General features: G+C 38.7%; 1 protein-coding gene and 1 long non-coding RNA gene across 2 annotated transcripts in view; one reads left to right on the top strand and one right to left on the bottom strand.

Annotated features, from left to right (window-relative positions):
* The window catches only part of LOC310738005, a 347,605-nt gene that overhangs the window by 294,006 nt on the left and 37,667 nt on the right, over positions 1–15,932 (bottom strand). The gene's annotated exons all lie outside the window — the stretch shown is intronic.
* syndig1l (synapse differentiation inducing 1-like) overlaps positions 9,272–15,932 on the top strand; it is a 90,302-nt gene continuing 83,641 nt past the window's right edge. The window contains exon 1 of the mRNA XM_083562764.1: positions 9,272–9,504. The gene's annotated coding sequence lies outside the window, so the exon portion shown is untranslated. The remainder of the gene's footprint in view (positions 9,505–15,932) is intronic.

The raw sequence follows: 15,932 nt of genomic DNA on the forward strand, positions 1-15,932 counted from the left end.
GAACCATCTAGAGACGTACCAGCGCCAATTGGATCCCACTTCATGTAGAGTTTGGCTCTGGCATGGAGATATCTGGTGTTGGATTTATGATGATCGCAAATGTTGAGCTATTTTATGAGTTGCTCAGTAGCTCCTGGATCCATAACATCAAATGAGTGTAAAAGACTGTAGAAAGAACATCAGTCATAATCACACACTCCAGTGCTCATGTTAGTTCTCACTCTCCAGTGTTCTGTAGTGTTTAAAGACTATAATCACACTCTTGATGTCACCCAAATAAGGATGAAGTTCTGCTTTTGAGTCTGGTTCCTCTCAAGGTTTCTTCCTCTTAACATCTAAGGGAGTTTTTCCTTCACCGCAGTCGCCCCAGTCTTCATCATAAATACACATCGTTTATCTTTACTCTTATATTCTGTAAAGCTGCTTTGAGACAATGTCTGTTGTGAAAAGCGCAATAGAAATAAACGTGACTTGACTTGATTTGACTAAGACTTTCTACAAAAGCCATATGCATGATGAACTATACCCATATTCATATCATATTATAAAGCATACATAAGGTATTTCAAAAGCAGAATACTTTATTGATCTTAATTTTAAAATTAAGGTAAAGATTAAATTAAAATAAAATATATAAATGAAATGAAATGAAACGTGTAGTTGCAGTGAAACAGATGGCAGAAATAACCGACTGCAATAATACAGGTATAATACAATATAATACATTAATAATATTAAAAATAAAAATAATATTATTTCTGCAACTGAAATTATTGCACATAATTGCCCAAGATAATAACAATATATAAGTGAGGCATGAAAATCTATAACTATATAATTATATAACTTATATTAAATTAAATTAAATTAAATTCAATATATATATATATATATATATATATATATATATATATATATATATATATATATATATATATATATATATGCAAAACATAAAATTGCTTGTCGTTTTTTAACTATTAATGCAGTTTATTATTATTATTATAATTTTTTTTTTTTTTTTTATAATCAAAAGGTTAAATTTTTTCAACAATTTCAAATAAAACGCCCACTTTTTTAAAGTATATAAATAAAACAATATTTTAGAATATTTGATAAAAAAATGGATATAAAAAAAACCCTAAATCAAATGAAATCAAATTAATGCAATACACATTTGTATTAAATTCAATAAAGCTGAGTAATCTATTAAACTGGGAAAAATTTAATTAATTAAAGAATTTATTAAATAAATGGAACAATTTTATTAGATTTTCTAATTCATTCATTCATTTATTCATTTTCTCCCGCTTATCCGTAATTCGGGTCGTGGGGGCAGCAGTCTAAGCAGACCCCCGCCTTCGACTGCTGCCCAATCCTCACAGCACCGTCCCTTACGGTCCCTCCTGCAGGTGGTGAGCCCACAGGAAGGCGGCCCCACATCACTCCGACGTCACGGACCTTGATATTTCCCTCGTAAGGGACCCCCGGAGCATAGAGGGTTAAGGGCCTTGCTCAAGGGCCCAAGAGTGGCAGCCTGGCGATACCAGGGCTCGAACCCCAGACCTTCCGATCCGCAACCCAGCGCCTTAACCGCTGGAGCCACCACTCTTTTCTAATGATATGTTTTATTTAACTGTTCTACTTATTTCAGCAAACTTTAACATATGTCTACATTCCTTCCATCCCTCATTCATTTACTTCTTTGATATGTGGAATTGTCAGGATTTTTTCCTGTCAAGAGAAATTCTTGAAGCTGGACATAAAAACGTAGGCGATGACAGGAATTTGTAGGCATTTGTATTATGTTTTCAAATTCAATAATGATGATAATAATAATAATAATAATAATAATAATAATAATAATAATAATAATAATAATAATAAAAACAGTGACACTGTGCTCAAAGTGCGAGGCGGAGATTATACACACTTGAGGTCCGCCACTTTATAGATTTGTTAGGAAACTCAGATTGTAACTTTGTTCCACACCTAAAAAGGATTGCATTCGGTACACACATGAGCACTGAACCGGAAACCCTGAAGCGAAACACCAGACCAGATTATGGACCAGCTTTTTAACACTCAGAGGAAGGAGTTATGTAGTCTGATAGCCACAGGAAGAAATTATCTGTATTCTACTGTATTCTACACAGTTGTAATTCATTAAAAGTGGTTAAGTAGTTAAGACGCTGGACTTCTAATGTGAAGGTTCTGAGGTCCTTCAAATCCAGCACCTGGGCCCTTGAGCAACCCTTAACCATCACCTGCTCCATTATATATAGTAAATGAAATAATGGTAAGTGGCTTTGAATAAAAGATGTCTGCAAATGAAATGTAGGCTACATTTCCCAATTAACATTTTTTTTTTTTTGTATTTAGAAATGCAAATCAATGTTTCTATAGACTGTAATGTATTTTAATAAATTATTTTACAAATGTGGCAAATGAAATGCTTTATGTATAATGTTTTATAACAGCTTATTTATGCATTCATTGATCATTATATATACATTATATGGGCACATGACTATAAGATATGATGAATAAGATTGGTTTGTGCTTCTAGGACATTCCACATGTAACCCCCATTAGCTCCACCAGATTTTGTGCCGATTTGGGTGAGATTCATTCAGCCACAAGAGTGGTCTTCAGGGAGCTGGTTTTGTACACAGGAACATTGTCATGCTGGAACAGGCTCCATGGATGGTGAAAGCGATGCGGTGTGACATGCTCGAGATTCCACTCGATTGACGCTGGCTTTTTCAAAGAGTTTTATGTTCTGTCAAGGACACTGTAACATTTATTCTCATTACTGACAAGAGAAAGCAGGATCCAAAGTCACGAACGCACACACACACACACACACACACACACACACACACACACACACACACACACACACACACACACACACATAAACAATATTAAGGTCACCTGGAGGTGCTGTACTCATGATATTAAATTCCCCTGATGGGAAAGGTAATTAAGAGCACAGATGATGTTAAATTAGGAGATATAATATGCACACGTTACTGAAAACGAGTTACATTTATTTATATCATGTACTGTTCATTTAAAGGAATATATATGTACACCACATGACTAAAAGTATGTGCACCCCTAACAACGTAACAACTAAATCTGTATGTGGTTCTTCTCCAAGTTGTTTTTTTTTTAAACTATGTCAAGGTTGGCATGTAGGAAATTGAGTGCAAACCCAAGCCTCTTCAACATCACTTGTAGCTGAAGGAACACTAATCTCCACAACTATGCCCCCCCCAAATCTAGTAAAAAGCCTTCCCAGAAGAATGGAGCTGAAATGTGGTGCATAAATAATGTATTACTAATGGCTTTTAGATTCATTTTCAATGCTTGCAGTTTCTTGTTATGGCTTCTTTATAATTTGCTGTGTATACATTTGCACAAATACTACACATATACAGAAAAGGAAGCACTAATACTAAACAAATCCGAGGTGGTATCCAAAAGTCTCGAGACTTGGGTGCCACAGATCCAGTCGCTTTTGCCAAATGTCCTCCCTCAGACGCCAAAAAAAATGAGTTTACAACTTGATATTAATGGTGTGGCCCATAGGGATGAAATCTCGATGCGCAATGTTGCGAATGTTAAAAAGATGAAACTCATGCACTTGGTGAAGCTGCAGACCTTCCTCGCCATGTTCGGTCGTAAAGATAATGAGCTCTTCCACTGTGAAGACCGTTGCTTCATCTCAGTGTCGTACCCTTACGGAGTCGGTAATGATCCTTGACATGAAGGACGAGTCATCCACAGAACACTGATGGAGTTCTTGGCAGACTTCGACACGGTTCTCCTTCTGCTTCTGGGTCAGCAGCTTGAGGATCAAACTTGGCAGCAACATGGTACATGTTTAAATCACACGTGAGAGTTGCCTTTTCTGTATGACACCCCGACATTGGCAGCGTTGTTGTGGATTGTTCTCTGACAAAGTAACATAACTATGACACTATTTATTAGTGTGTTTATTGATAATGTCTTCATCCCTTTCTCATCAGTGGTTCATGGTTCCAGTTCACAGCTGCTCTCATTTCCATATCTAATTCATGCACACATAAATATACAGAATATACCCACTAGTTTCCATCTCATTTAGTTCTCCTGTGTTTTACTGATCGAATTACATTCGTAGGTTCCTGTTTCACAGTATTCTTCTTTTTGACCTCGCGTTTTTTTCCCTCACTCGTTCTTCTTCACAGTTTTGCCCTGGAAATGTTGTTTGCACATCGCCTGACCTCTGGGTGACTTCCACTCATCTCTGTTTATTACTTTTTTATCTGCTATTTTGAATCTGTAGTACTTGCATTCAACTCCGCCATAGTGATTTCAGTGCATTGGCATAACATCTCCACTTTAAGCCCATTTATTCATTCATTTATTTCTTTATTTGGATGAAGTAGGAAAATGAGAGAGAGAGAAGGTTGGTTGATGTGGAGATGGTGAAGCAGGAAGTGGACAGGATAAGTAGGAAAGAAGTGTGAGCAGTGATTATGAGGATGAAGAGTGAAAAGTCGGTAGAACCAGAAGACATACTGGTAGAAGCATGGAGATGTTAAGGACAGAGTTTTTAACCAGGTTGTTTAACGAGATTCTGGAAGGTGAGATGATGCCTGAGAAATCTAGAAGGAGTGTGCTGATACCGATCTTTTAGAATAAGGGAGATGTGCAGACCTGCAGTAACTACGGCAAAATTAAGTTGATCAGTCACATCATGAAGTTATGAGAAAGAGTAGTGGAAGCCGGACTGAGAGAAGAGGTGACCATCTGTGAGCAACAGTATGGTTTCATGCCTGAGGAAGAGCACCACAGATGCATTATTTGCTTTGAGAATGTTGATGGAGAAGTATAGAGAAGGTCAGAGGGAATTGCATTGTGTATTTGTGGATTTAGAGAAAGCGTATGACAGGGTGGAGAGAGGAGTTGTGGTATTGTATGAGGAAGTCTGGTGTGTCAGAGAAGTATGTGAGGGCAGTGTGACAGCAGCAAAGTGTGCAGAAGGAACGACTGGTTCAAGGTGGAGGTTGGACTGCATCAAGGATCGGCTCTGAGCCCTTTCCTGTTTGCAGTGGTGATGGACAGGTTGAAGGACGAGGTCAGACAGGAGTCTCCATTGACTATGATGTTTGTGGATGATATTGTGATTTGTGGTGAGAGTAGGAAGCAGGTGTAGAAAAACCTGTGGAGGTGGAGGTACACGCTGGAGAGAAGGGGAATGAAAGTCAGTAGGAGTAAGACAGAGTACATGTGTGTAAATGAGAGGGAGGGCAGTGGAGGGGTGTGGTTGTAGGAAGAAGAGGTGGAGAAGGTGGAGGAGTTCAGATTAGAAATGAGTTTATTAGAGGGACAGCACATGTAGGACGTTTTGGTGACAAGGTGAGGGAGGTGAGATTGAGATGGTTTGGACATGTGCAGAGGAGGGACATAGGGTATAGTAGTAGGAGAATGCTGAGGATGGAGCTGCCAGGAAGAAGGAAAAGAGGAGGACCATGGAGGAGGTTTATGGATGTGGTGAGAGAAGACATGTAGAGGACAGGGGGGTGTGGAGACGGATGATCCGTTGTGAAGACCCCTAATGGGAGAAGCCGAAAGAAGAAAAAGAATATGTATTTATTTATTTGTTTATTTATTTTTAAACAGGAATCCTAATCAGAAAAAGTTACTTATTATATGGAGCAAAAGGATCAGGGTACAATACAGTTTAAATGAAGTGAGATGAAAGTGTAGTGATTAAGATAAGATAAGATATACCTTTATTCGTCCCACCGCGGGGAAATTTCTCTTTTACATCAGCAAAGAAAAAGAATAAAAAATTTGCAAATATATAGAGATTAAGCACTCGCACAGCATATTCTTCAAAACTTCTGTACTCGTTTGACAGTATGCATTGTCTATGTCTTTATTTTCTCCAGGCTTAAAGGCAATCATTTGATAAACCTGTTTTCTGAATCCTCTCCTCTAAAAAGCTTGTGTTTTTTTTTTTCTGTTCGAATTCAGAAATCCAGTGACCCTCGTGTTAGTTCTCATCAGCTCACTGTGTGCTCATGCTAATGGACGAAAAGCCCTCATACACAGGTGAAGTGTTCAGGCTTTAAGTGTCTCACTCGAGCACACACACACACACACACACACACACACACACACACACACACACACACACACACACACACACACACACATGCTATTAATTATCCTCCAGTGCTGGAAACATGATAGCTCTACTATATATATATATATATATATATATATATATATATATATATATATATATATATATATATATATATAATGAATGCAGATGTTAACAAGAATGCTTTTGTTCCAGTTTCATATCGGTTTATTATAAATATTCTGTCAGGATTCGTACGCATCATGTCACATGATTGTTAGCATCCACGGTGCACATTAGTGGTAATAAGCACATATACAGTATGTGTCCTCAAATCTCACAGCACACTTGGTCTTTCATTTGTTGCTGTCATCTCTTGTTTCATGTACATTGAGCTGGGTGGTGCTGGGATTTAAACTCAGGACCCTCCGGTCCAAGGTCAAAGGGCCTTGCGCAAGGACCCAGCAGAGGTAGCTCGGTGGTGGAAAGATTTAAACTCATGACCTTCCTGTCCTAAGTCCAAGGTCCAGTCCAAGGGCTTTGCTAAAGATCTCAGCAGTGGTTGCTTGGTGATGGTGGAATTTGAACTCATTAATATTCTTAACTAAGATCTAAGGTCCAACCCAAGGTTTGCTGGGGTTCCATGTTCATGCAGTTTCTTTGACTGTGTTCATATTTTATTTCATAAAATTTGTCCACACTTGCAGCTGCTTCCACTTCATGATTCATGATTATTATTATTATTGGGGTACCAACCATCTCATGTGCCTAGACACCCTATCGTTATTCTGATTACGGATTATGGACATCCTAGGGCAAACTGCTTGACTTCGTCATCATGGATTATCACTGATTGACGTACGGCCACCTTTGAAACATTTACACCATTCAGACATCTTAATATGTGCTTGAAGTCTTCTGTAGATGTCCACGTGTTTTACGACATCGTTCTCACTGCTGTCTGCCATCTTGATTAAAGATCTCTGGACAGACCTGTGATAAGTGTGCCACCTATAGGTAATAAAACATGCTAGTCACTTACTACAGCGTCTAGTACCACCACGCTAACATACATTTTTACACCTGTATCATTAAAAGTCCTGTTTGATTTCACCTCATAACTTTTGCTCAGTATTAAAAAAAGAACCTAAGCTTGGGGAAGTAGTAACTCAGTGGTTAAGCTTTTGGATTCTACTCTGAAGGTCAGGGATTCAAGCCCCACAATTTCCAAGCTGCCAGTCTTCCCTTGAGTCATCCCAAGGCCCTCAACCCTCTGTGCTCCAGGGTCACTGTATCATGGCTGACCCTGTGCTCTGCCCCCAGCTTCCTAACAATGCATGGATATGTGAAGGAAGAAATTCCTTGTCCTGTAAAGCTTGTGACAATTCAAAAGCCACTCTCTCTTCATTACATGACATATTACCTTTCATCTTCTATTTTGGAAAGAATGTCTCTGCAACTGTTAGTTAAAAGTGTATGAGTTAGCACACTAATTGGGGAGGATCTAAGGTCCATTCTGGCCAAGTGCTCCCAAAGCTCTAGGGTCAAATTTGGCCCTAATTTGGCAATAAGTCTACATTTATTACATTTGAATCCTTGGATGTCCTTGTCCAGATGAGTTCAACTCAGACATTAGTTTCTGGTAGATTTTTTTTTTAGATTTTTTTGTGTGGAATCACACATAAAAGGTTATAGCATTATCTTCAAACTTTCTGACATCTTCAGGACAGAGAAGATTTACTAGGGGGTGGCTGCACAGTGTTTAAGGCATTGGGCTCTGGATCAGAAAGTAACAAGTTCAAATCCCAGTACCACCAAGCTGCCACTGAGTGCCTACACGGTCTATTACTCATTTGTAAGTCTCTCTGGATAAAAGTGTCTTCTAAATGCTGTAAATGTGTTAGAAACTGATCAACTGTTTTATTTCATCACACCAATTTCTTCAATTTACTGCTGAGTCTTAACCTCTTGGCTAAGGCAAATATGCTATGAGGTTTAATCTTGGCATTTCTCAAAGCATGACTGATTTACTGATTTATGTGTGTTCATGTGTGTTGATTTATGTGTGATTCATGTCTCTTTTTCACCAAAAAAGACTGTTCTTTTAGCTGTGTTTGTCGGTTTTCCTCATCATCCTGCTATTATTTATGATGTGTTTAATATCTGATTCTGAAAGGATTTTTAGATGTCTCCAAGAATTAGACAGCAAAATAAAGCATGATTGCATTCGACTAAAACGTGATGGTAAGAGCTGCTGAAAAGCAGCCACGCCTTATTTATTTATTACCATTTTTCTTTTTGAGGGTTCTGACATGTTTATATTAAAAGACCATGTGCAATTGGAATCAATTGTGCTCCTGTCATTCTCACAACAGAGCTGAATCCTAGGAGAACTGGGCCCCTGAATCTCTACTAAATCATCCAATCTCTTGCATCAACAGCTTCAAGAAATGCTCACAAAACTTGTGGATGAGCAAGCAGCACATCACCCCACCCTAAGCTCCACCCTTCTGACCAGGATGACCCTGAAATATACCTCCAGCTGTTTCAGGGTTCTGCCATAGCATGTTAATGACTGGGATGTCAGTGAATTTTGGAGCCCTTCTGATTAAATAAGCTCTTTTGGCAGCACAAAGTTTGCCACCTGAGAGCCAGAACTCCTCCCACCCAATCTGCCATTGCTAGTGGCTTCCATGATCCACGAAGCGAGCAACCCCATCTTCCAGATGTGCCTTTTTACTTCACCTGGTAGAACTTGCAGAAACAGACACAGATCTTTCCCCATAATGATTACAATTTCTTTCTGTTTTTCCTTCCCTGCTGATTCCAAGGTTTGCTGGGGCTGTGGGGAGCAAATACATTTCCAAGTGAACTGCCTATAAATCTATGTGAATCAGATGCCCCAGATACTGAAGCTGTGGAAAATATTCAAGAGGGTATATATGCCTGTGCCTGCTAAGGAGGATTCTGATTGTGAAGTTAATGATTGTGGATGAGATATACTGTATGTACCTGTGCAGGAGAAGCCTGTGTATGCTGAGGAGGAGTCTGTTTCTGGGGAGAAAGGGCCTGGCCTCCTGAGGAGGATGAGACTGAACATGCTAAGGAGGATTCTGTTTCTGTGGAGTAGGAGCCTGGCATTCTGAGGACTATTGTCTGCCTGTGGAAGAGGGGCATGGCATGCTGAGAAGGACTCTGTTCATGTTGAGGAGGGACCTGGTATGCTAAAGAGGGGTCTCTGTGTGAAAGACGAGTCAATGACTGTGGATGAAAAAAGTATGTATCTGTGTAGGAGGAACTGTGCATGCTGAGGAGGAGTCTGTACCTGTAGCGGAGGAGTCAATGACTGTGGATGAGAAGTAAGTACCTGTGTAGGAAGAGCTTATCCATGCTGAGGAGGCGTATGTGCTTTGGAGGAGCCTGTGCATGCTGAGGAGGTCTGTGCCTAATTAGGAGGAACATGGGCCTGTAGAAAAGTTAAGACAAGTTGGAAATATGAAGTATTTCAAGTAAGGGTGGGATATTATTGCAAGAGGTTTTGTCATGCCGTATTATTTTGACCACACCAGCCTGAAAACGGATCTCATTAAAATGAACCACCACCACCATGTTCTCTTTGTGAGGGGCTTCAGTTACTTAACTAATCTCTCTTGATTGAATTGCAGACTGATGTTTTTGACAAAGAGCTGGAGCATTCTGTTCCATGTGGTGGAAGGGGCAGGAACACCTATATATTACCCAGCAAATATATGTCTGAAATTTCAATTATGATAAAACCCTGAAAAAAAAAGATAGGCATCAATGGCTAGCACATACTCTTAGAGGTTTCTTCCTCATTCCCTCAATAAATTTTTCCTTGCCTATGTGGCCACTGGCTTATTAGTAATAAACTTAGAGACACTAAACATTTAGCGCTAACATATAAATACAAATTATGTAACCTATTTATCTCTGTGAATCTGCTTTACCCCACCATATGAAGGATGTTAAGTCAATTAATTATGGGTATCTGGTAATGCAGTTGCTTGTGTACCACAGGTTGGGGGGCACAGGTGGTAGTAGCTGATTTTTTTTACAACCCCAAAAAAAATAAATGGGACACTATAAAATGTAAACAAAAAACTGAAAAAATTATTAGCAAATCTCATAAATCCATTTTCTATTTACAATAAAATTGTTTAAACTGAGAATATATATCATTTTAGGGTAAAAAAAAAAAAATTAAATGATTTTGAATTTGATGGCTACAACACGTCTCAAAAAAGTTGGGACAGGGCCATCCTTATTACTGTGTAGCATCACAGTTTAGTCTTCTGTCCGTATACATCTGGGAACTAAGGAGACCAGTTGCTGAAGTTTTGGGAGAGGAATGTTGTCTTATATGTTTTTGATACAGCATCCTTAACAGTTCTGGGTGTCCCTTGTGTTTTTTTGTTTTATGATGCTCTAATTGTTTTTAAATAGTGAAAGGTCTAGACTGCAGGCAGGTCAGTTCAGCACAAAGACTCTTCTAATACGAAGTCTTGCTATTGTAATAGATGCGGCATGTAGTTAGCATTGTCTTACTCAAAAATGCAAGGCCTTTCCTGAAAAGGGTGTTTTTGAGTGGAAGAAGTTGTTGCTCTAAAACCTGTATATACCATTTAAGCATTGATTGAGCCTTTCTAAATGTACAAGGTGCCCATTCCACAGGCATTAATGCACTCCAATACCATCAGAGATGCATATTTTTTTATATTTTTTAGTCCTGATAACAAACCAAATGGTCACTCTCCTCTTTAGTCCGGAGGACGTGCTGTCTATGGTTTGCCAAAATTAAAAATAAAAATAGATTCTGATCACAGCACAGTTTCCCACTTTACCTCGGTACATTTTAAATGAGCTTTGGACCAGAAATGATGGCACCATTTCTGGATCATGTTTACGCATGCCTTCTTCTTTGCATGATAAAGATTTAATTTGCATTTGTGGATGACACAGAGAGCTGTGTTTAAAGGCAATGATTTCTGGAGGTGTTAATTAGTCCATTACAGAATCATCACTGTTTTAAATGCAGTGCCACCTCAGGGCCCGAAGATTTTCACCCTTGTCCCCCATGCACAGATTTCTCTAGATTCTTTGAAACTTTTGATGATATTGTTTTGTTAATCATGGGATACACCTGTTTTGCAATTTAATATTTAGGAACATTATTCTGAAATTGTTTCACAATATATAGACAGTCTTTTACATATTGGTTAAACTTTTCCCATCATTGGCAACAAATGTTTCTCAAACTGTTTTTTTTTTAATAACACTTACTTTTATTTAAATTTTTGTTGCCCCATCCCAACTACTTGAGACATGTTGCAGCCATCAAATTTAAAATGACCTTATTTTCTCTTAAGATGGACAGATAAGGTAATTATGAATTTCATGACTGCATTGTGATTAGAATATGGATTTGTGAGACTTGCACATCATTGGATTCTGTTTTTATTTGCATTTTACACAGCATCTAAACTTTTTTGTAATTGGGGTTATACCAACAGGTGAATGTCTTTCAATTTCCTAGGGTTTTTGTCAAGTCAAGAGAGTACTATGGAGGTTGTGGACATTTTTTGGGGGGTTTTGGCAGCTCAAGGGAGTACTGTGTAAAGAGGGGACATGGCCTGGGTTTTTTTTTTTGTCAAGTCAAAGGGGTACTGTTGAGTGTGGGGACATGGTTTGAAAAGGTTGTCAAGTCATGGTTTTAGGGCTTTTGTAAAGTCAAGGGGGTACAGTGGAGGGTGGAAACCTGGTTTTTGGATTTTTGACAAATCAAGGGGGTACTATGGAGGGTGGGGACATGATTTATCAAGAATCTGCAGCAATGAGGAATTTAACTGCAATTTGTACAACCAATGATTGGAGGCTCACAATCATTGGAGGGTCACTATTGTGAGCCTCCAATGATTGGTTGTACACAATAGTGAATCTCTTCATACGAATTCACACAAAGGCTGGAAATGCGAGATATAAATATATTCCCGGACTAATTTGATTTTCATGAACACCATATTTTTTCCGTAATGTGTGTAATCAAAATCCAGAGTGTCACATCAAGCCCATTTTTAGTTACACTTCAACCCTCGGCAGACCCACTACAAATGAACTACAGGTGTGTGTCTGAATGCGAGTCATGAAACTCCAGCACAGAAATGATTTCTGCGTCTTTGCCATGTTTAATTGTGGCAGATTCGGAACAGAGGCCGCCTGCCAAAACCCATTTATTTTAAGCCGGCGCTGCTGTTATAGCGGAAAGAAAAAGAAAGAAAAAAACTACTCCTCCACATCCTCCTCCATCCCCAAGCTTGTGTACACATTCTTCCAGGCCATTATTTACTCAGCTCCAGAGTTATAGCCTGGATAAATTAGCTTTGCCAGTGAGTGCTCGAGCATAGCGAACTCAAATCACGCTGATTCTGCTCGGCTATAAAAATTCATCCACAGGCCTGCAAAGTTGAGGCGCACACATTAACATGTTGATTTGGAAGTTCAATTGGATGTAAGTCGTCGCTCATATTGTTATTGAAAACTTGTCCCGCAATGTTCATAAAAAAATTACCACAAAACTGCTGCAGTTCTACAGGCATGACAGCTCGAGGGAAAGGCATGTGCATCCTGCAAGAGAGCTGAAATGGAGGAAAGCTTTGCAAACGTCGATTCAATCAATCACAGGTGATAATGTGAGCCGCTTTGAAAAATCGCTTTTATATGATGCTACATGAAAAGAAATGAATCTAGAAAAATCTGAAAAAAATCTACAGCAGCATTTATCAATTTGTTCCAAAAAGTCCTTATCCAGAATGAAATTAAATATGCCTTCTTGCATTTAATTATACCAATTAAATGTAATTCTTTCTAGATAAATTGTTACAATATATAATAAATAATTTGGCCTGGATTTTGAGTAAAACCAACAAGTTTAAGTGTCTCAGTTACTCCTGGGCATTTTTAAAGCATTTTTCGTTTATGCGATATTAATTACAGTTACATTTATTGCATTTGAAACGCTCTTATCCAGAGCTGTTTGTTCAAGTCCCCTAGTGGTGTATTTTCGTTGTTCAGGTCCCCTAGTGGTGTATTTTCGTTGTTCAGGTCCCCTAGTGGTGTATTTTCTTTGTTTAGGTCCCCTAGTGATGTATTTTCTTTGTTCAGGTCCTCTAGTGGTGTATTTTCTTTGTTCAGGTCCCCTAGTGGTGTATTTACTTTGTTTAGGTCCCCTAGTGGTGTATTTTTCTTGTTCAGGTCCTCCATTGGTGTATTTTCTTTGTTCAGGTCCTCCATGTGGTGTATTTTCTTTGTTCAGGTCCCCGAGTGGTGTATAAGGTTTGTTCAGGTCCCCTAGTGGTGTATATGAATTGTTCATAAACCCAAGTGGTGTATATTGTTTGTTCAGACCCCCTAGTGGTGTATATGGATTGTTCAGACCCCCTAGTCATGTCGATGGTTTATTTAGACCCTGTTAGTTATGTAGATAATTTGTTCAGTTTGACTAATAGTGTAGATAGTTTGTTCAGACCCCCTAGTGGTGTAGATGAGCTGTTCAGGTTTACTAGTCGTGTATATGGATTGTTCAGGCTCTTTAGTAACCATGTAAGTAATTTGTTCAATCCCCACAAGTAGTGTAGATAGTTTGCTCAGGTTGCCTAGTTGTGTAAATGGTGAGGTAAATGATTTGTTCAAACCCCCTTTGTGGGGTAGATGATTTGTTCAGATTGACTAGAGGTATAAATGGGTTTTTCAGACCCCCCTAATGATGTAAATGATTTATCCAGGCCTCTACTGGTGTTTAAAACTAGCTTCCATAAAATAAATAACACCACATGAACAAAGTTATATATCATCTTTCAAAGTAGTGTTATGTACCAGCATGTGTCTGATTGTTGAGAAACACTGAATAACTGAAAAGGTGTGTTGCCTTGGAACGTGGTATTCAAGACATACATGTACAAGTACACATCTGTCCATTCCTATAAATGAGTAATTATTGGTATGCAGGGCTTGTGTTTTAGGAAGCGAGACTTCTGAACCAAAGGGTTATTGTGAGACATAACTCACGCTCATGGACAGACTCACAATCACCAACTCACATACACAAAAACATACACAAGGACTGTAAATAGATAAAGTTCAGAATGCAAGGTTCTGTATGAAATCGTACAAAAGAGTATCTTTTTTTTGTTAGGAAAGGAAATCAAGCAGAACACTTGGATGAACCTCTAATTTATTCATTAAATCGTTAATGTTCTATTGTTGCTAAGAACACGCATTGTATGAAGAAGCTCTAGGTATTCATCTAAGACATTAGAAGAGTAAGGAGAAATCATGTTTATTCTTTTTGTAGCACATTACCATAAAGTGGTAAGGATTGTCTGTGTGTGGCAAAGACATCATTATAATAATATTAAGGGGTAATTTTCCGTAATTGCTCTATTGATTCTCCACAGTTGTATTTATGCACTTCCAAAAAATTTACCTTTTTAATAAACCAGAACCTGATCCTAATCTTGAGCTAAACACTGACAGAGACCACAGAAGGACACATTTTATACAATGAGCTTTTACACAAGTGATAATTGGCACTAATTAGGAATTAGCTGGTGACAGTAATGTGACCCTGAGTGCTGGGATCAGATGATGTGCAGTGGCTGATGGGTGATGTAGTTCCTGTCTATAATTATACTTTCCTCCAGCTTCTCCCATCAGGGGTCACCACAGCAGATCATCCGTATTCATGATCCGCATGTTCCATTTGGCACACGTTTTGACTCTGGATGCCCTTCCTAACGCAACCCTCCCCATTTATCCGGGCTTGGGACCGGCACTAAGAGTGCACTGGCTTGTGCAACTCTAATGGCTGGGGTCGGTGAGAGCGCCGCATCCCAACCGCTAGACCACCAGGGAACTAGTTCTTGTCTATAATATGCTCCAAGATCTCCAAGTTCAAGCGAAAATTTCATGCTACTGCATTCAAAGTCATCCTAACAAGTATTGGCACATATAGTCCAGCTCTCATCCACACACACACACACACACACACACACACACATATACATACAGTATATATATATATATATATAAAAATACATAAGGTCAGAAAAGCAGTAAGTAAGCAGTAAGAAGATGAAAAGTGCATCAGATGGTTGAATGCCCTTCATTTGTCCCTGTGCAACAACAAACATCAAGGCTTTTAAAATGGGAACAAACAGGATCTCTATCGTCCTCCCCGGTGGCAAGAATGCATCAGAATAACAGAGTGAAGCAATAACACAAAGCATGAACTGAGAAAAAATAATGGACACGAAAGAAAAAAGGAGAGTGTTTACACTGAGCTGATCTTCCTGTGGCGAATTTAGTCTTGAAAAGGAAAAAATGTGATTGTCTTTCTTTCTTTTTTTTTTATTTTAATTAATGCACATTCATTACTCTGTCCTTTTTTCTTTCTGTCTGTCTGTCTTTCTTTTCTTTTATTCTGCTCCTTCCTATCTCTTTTTCATGGTGTCCCTCAGGTCAGTATGCTGGGCCTGGTGTCATTACAAAGAAGAATAAAAGAAGGAAAGAAAGAACAGAGGAAATAATGTGCAGTAAATAAAAAAGAAAGAACAAAAGGATAAAACAAATGAAAGGATGTGTCAGATCATCAGAATCAAGCGTTTATGTTTGCTATAAATCCCCCAATGCGCTAGAACTTGTAATTGAAGCGGGAATTACAAAGTCGGGCTCCATGATCAGGACCCTGAGATTGAACTGTGAATCTCAGATG

Source organism: Silurus aristotelis (genome assembly GCF_946808225.1).
Source record: "Silurus aristotelis genome assembly, chromosome: 15".
In the NCBI taxonomy this organism is placed as follows: Eukaryota; Metazoa; Chordata; class Actinopteri; order Siluriformes; family Siluridae; genus Silurus; species Silurus aristotelis.